We start from the raw sequence: 5,134 nt of genomic DNA, 5'->3' as shown, positions 1-5,134 counted from the left end.
CTCGAAGCTTTGAAGGTATTTGTGCAAAAGGTTCGCTCACTCGAAAGATTCATTCATATGTTGACATGCTTACTTCTATCAAGAGTTATGTATCCCATCGCCCTACTTGTGTATGGAGAGTTGACAAAGACATAATAATTGTATTAACCTCTCTCTTTGTGTTGACAAGGAGAAAGATGGTGATGGCAATTGTCAATGTGTGTGTGCGTGCGTGTGTGTTTAGAAGTGTGAGGTTTTTCCTACCGATTAGCGGGGGTTTTACTCACATCTTTTTATTTTCTTTTTTATTATATCTCTCTCATTTTCTCTATAGCCAAGAGATTGGCGAGAGAGCTTTCGTTTGTTAGGTACTACCATTAAGTGCTTCGCCATAAATGGCTTAGCCTCTAGCAAGGGGAAGGGCTAAATGTGAAAGTGTTTTTAGAATATAAGCCATTGAACATTAGAAGACTATAAAGTATGGATAACTCACATTTGGAGGCTAAGAACACGAAACAAGACTTTAGGAAGAAGTCAAAAGTAAAAGTACGAGACCAAGAGAAAAGTAAAAAGAGAAAAAGCGGACCATAAAAAACAATAAAAAAGGAATGGTCATAACTCCTTCGTGTGTGACCCAAATATTATGTTTAAATATGGGTTAGAAAGCTTGTAAAGAGAGCTATCTATAGATTTAAATCACTAAATTTGGAGCTATGACGAGGGAGATATGACGATTAGAAGGTCGTTGGGTCTTAGCTAAAAATAGGAGATAAAAAGCTTCTAAAAATCGCGTGAACGAGGAGGAAGAAGAAAATTATAAAAGAAGAAGTGCAAGGACTAATAAAAAAAGGGACAAATAGTGAGAGGATCCTAATAGAGGAGAGGGAGTCTTAGAAAGAGAAATCTTAGTGAAAGAGGAAGGGTCTTAATTGTGGTTTTTGAGTGATTGGTAGTAAGAAGGTCTTTGGTTTCTTAGTTGAATGTGGAGTTTATCTCCTTTGTATTGTCTTGATGTTGGAATATCATAACAATATTATCTCTTTGTCATCTTCTCTATCTTCCTTTCTTAATTTCTTGAATCTCTCTTGATCTATATAATATATTATGAGTCACAACTCCATCTAACCGGTTTGGTCAAGCCCTCATATAGTGTAAGATTATCCTTTGTCTTAAACCCCCTATTAAAATGCAAGTTCGATTTAATCAAGGTGGTTGCTTCATCGAAAAAGAGGGCCGACTCATCGCACGCGGACGAAGAGAGGGCTGAATGTTCATTCTCGACTCACACGAGATGAAATCGGCCATGTTCGCAAAGGGCATGAAAGCTGACTCCGACATAGAGCTGTGGCACAAGCAAATCGGCCACATCAATCCCAACAAACTCAAAGCAATGAAACCGAAAGGAGTCGTCATCGGACTCCCAACATTCAAAGAGAAGGAGATTGAAGGTGTATGCGAAGCGTGCCAATATCGGCAAGCAACACCGACACCCATTCCCGAATGAGCGGAACGTGAGGAAAGGTCTACTCGACGTAGTCCATTCCGACATATGGGGACCGGCGCAGACGGCTACATTCGGCGGATGCCGATATTACGTGCTCTTCATCGACGACTTCTCCAAGCACACTTGGATCTACCCGATGCGGCAAAAGAGCGAAGTGTTCGGACACTTCCAAAAATTCAAGAATGAAGTCAAGAAAGCCACGGGCCGACATGTACATTGTCTTCGATCGGATAGCGTCAAGGAGTACTTCTCGGACGATTTCACGGCGTATCTCCGAAAGGAAGCAATTCGGCGAGAATTCACTTGCCAACACACTCCGCAACAAAACAGAGTAGCTGAGCATAAAAATCAGCACATCCTCGAAGTAGCGCGGCCCATGATGAACGAGAAGCATATGCCGAAGTCATATTGGCGCCAAAGCTTCAAATACAGCCCTCTACCTAATGAATCGGTGCACTACATTCGGTGTGCACGAGGTCACTCCGCATGAAAAATACTTCGAAAAGAAGCCAGACTTATCGCACACCCGGATATTCGGCGCAATAACGTACGTGGACATCCCCGACGAGAAGCGTCAAAAGCTTGATCCGAAGTCGGAGAAATGTATCCTCGTAGGATACTCATTGGAGCAAAAGGGGTACAAGTGCTACAACCCCTCAACTCGAAAATCTCGAGTAAGTCAAGATGTCGTTTTTGACGAGTCCGCATCCTGGTACGCACCAGAGACAACTTCGACTCTGACTTCGCTCGTCCCAGAATCCGCCGAACAATAGATAGAGGATGAAGATCGCCTTACGCGCATGTTCGAAGAAAGTCCGATCACGACCCGACTAAGCGGACCACAAGAGCCTTTGAGCGATCAAAGCACATCACGGCCTAGCCCGAAGATGGACAAAGGCAAGGCGAAAATGGTGGGATACGCAAACGATCACTTCGACGACGATGAGTCGACTCACTCACTTGACAGTGAGTTCGGTGGCTTCGATGTACCAATTGGAGCTAAGAAAGCCCTTATCTCTGCAAATGAAAAGCTCCACCGATCCACTCATGAAAAGAACCCCGTAAGCCGATTCGGCTACAACGATTATATGGCGTACCATTACGCCTTTATGATGAAGGTAGCAACAGTACGGGAGCCGGAAACCTTTTCCGAAGTAGCCAAGGATCCGCGATGGATCGAATCCATGAACGAGGAGATGCAAGCACTACGCAAGAACGAGACGTGGGATCTCGTTCCCACCTCACCACACAAAAAGGCGATCAGATGCAGATGGATTTACAAAGTGAAGTAAAACGCCGACGGTTCCGTCAACCGCTACAAAGCGCGACTCGTAGCAAAAGGCTACGCCCAAACGCACGGAGTTGACTACAAGGAGACCTTTGCCCCGGTAGCAAAGATGACAACGGTGCGGACTGTAATCGCGGTTGCTGCGGCGAAAGGGTGGCACCTCCATCAAATGGACGTCAAGAACGCCTTCCTACAAGGCGAATTAGAAGAGGAGGTGTACATGATACAACCACCCGGCTGCAACTCGAGCACCCATCCGAAAGTTGTATGACGACTCAAGAAGCCACTCTACGGCCTCAAGCAAGCATCGCATGCTTGGCATTCGAAGATAACGCAATATCTTCATCAAATCGGCTTCCGTATGTCAAAATCGGACAACGACCTCTACATACAAAGCGAGTTCGCAAGTCCGATCGTCATAATCTTATATGTGGATGACCTAGTCATTGGAGAGGAGCATCTCGTCGAAATCAATAAGGTCAAATCCCTCCTTTTCGACAAGTTCGAGATGACGGACATGAAGGAGCTCGACTACTTCCTCGGCATCGAGGTAATTCGGACTCCGGCCGGAATCATGATTTCTCAACGACACTACATCCTCAACTTGTTATACTAGTTCGGTATGGCTGAGTGCAAATCCGTGGCAACCCCGCTCGATCGCAATCTCAAACTCGATGCGAACTCCGGCACCAAAGCATGTGAACCGACTCAGTATCGGCAACTCATTAGGAGACTCATCTACCTCACGATCACTCGAACCCGATCTAAGTTATCTGGTCGATCTCCTTAGCCAATTCATGCAAACACCGTGTGATACTCACTTGGATTGCGCTAAGCGAGTTCTACGATACGTGAGCGGCACAATGGATTACGACATCCTCTACAAGACCGCGATGCCAATACGACTCGAGGGGTACACAGACGTCGATTGGGCCAGCTACAAAGCCGGTACAAGATCAACCTCCGGATTTGTTTTCTCCCTCGGCAGCGCAGTAATATCCTGGAGCAGCAAAAAGCAACCAACCGTCGCTCTTTCGAGCACAGAGGCAGAATATAGGGGTGCGGCAGTGGCCGCATGTGCAGCTGTATGGCTCAAAAGGATACTCAAGGATCTGGGCGTACCCATCAAGGATCTGACTTCCCTTTACTACGACAACATAAGCAGTATCTATTTGGCTCGGAACCCGGTGTTCCACGCGCGGACAAAGCACATCAAAGTGCACTATGACTTCATCCGAGAGCGAGTTCTAGCTAGCGATGTCGACCTACAACACATTAGCACCAATCTTCAAACGGACGACATCTTCACTAAAGCCTTGGGAGCCGACAAGCTATGGCAATTCATGACCGATCTCGGATTGATGATCCCTGACCTGCCAAGCTTGAGGGGGAGTACTAAAGACATTACGCAATAACGCGTGGATTCCGCAAACCACACACATTACGCAATAACGCGTGGATTACGCAACCGCGCAACACCAAAAGACGCAAGCCGAAGCACAGACTTCGCAACTACGCACAACGCAAGCTGGAGCACGGATTCCGCAACTCCGCAACGCGAGTTGAAGCGGATTTCGGATACCGTCTGAAATCGACCCAACTTGAGCCTGAGGAGGCGTGTTGAGAATCAAGCTCAACTTGGTCTAGTATGTGAACTCACCTTGAGAGTGAATAGACACTCCAACGGTCAAGAGTCACCATTATGTCACCTCTTTGTATTCTAGCATTTAGTATGAGTCATAGAATCATATTCTATGACACATAACTTATGAGCTTTCACATTCCCCATGCTCCATGAGTCTTGTAATTAATGAAGAGAGAGGGTGACTATATAAAGCACCCTCCTCCCACCTTGTATTTGTTGAGTCTTTCTCCTTTGTTAATATACTTTTACATTGCGTATTCTGTGTGTCTTACTCCTTGTCTCTCTCTCTCACTCTCTCTCTCTCCCATACACACACATAACTCACATCTCTTCCGCTTCACAAGAATCATATCCGATTCTTTACACTAATTAACAAATACATGTCAAACTATTAAATTAGTAATGGCAAATCAGTCCAGATGGTGTCGTTGGTTATCACACTAGTCTCACAAACTAGAGGTCTCCGGTTCGAGTCCGGGTTTGAACACATAATCTTGTCGATTATAACAACAATAATGTTTTAACTTACTCTTTTTCAATTGGCATATGCAATTTCCATTGAGGTCCGTCTTTTATTCATAGATCCAAGCTAGTTATTCTCAATATTTCCAGATAGTGTAGTTGGTTATCACGCTAGTCTAACACCGTAGAGGTCTATAGTTCAAGTCTGGGTTTGGACAAGAAAAGATGATACATAGAATAGTTGGTATTTGTTTTT

At 45.1% G+C, this 5,134-nt stretch overlaps 1 non-coding gene across 1 annotated transcript; it reads left to right on the top strand.

The window, feature by feature from the left end:
- Positions 1 to 4,829: 4,829 nt before the first annotated feature.
- Positions 4,830 to 4,903, top strand: TRNAV-CAC (transfer RNA valine (anticodon CAC)). Its single transcript has one exon. It is a non-coding gene; the product is annotated as a tRNA-Val (tRNA).
- The last annotated feature ends 231 nt before the right edge of the window (positions 4,904 to 5,134 follow it).

This window comes from Azolla caroliniana, unplaced genomic scaffold (assembly GCF_043228905.1).
Source record: "Azolla caroliniana isolate FFs.n. ecotype wild unplaced genomic scaffold, voAzoCaro1.0.p SCAF_415, whole genome shotgun sequence".
In the NCBI taxonomy this organism is placed as follows: Eukaryota; Viridiplantae; Streptophyta; class Polypodiopsida; order Salviniales; family Salviniaceae; genus Azolla; species Azolla caroliniana.
Note: the sequence above shows the minus strand (reverse complement) of the source record. Positions and strands in the feature narration are given on the sequence as shown.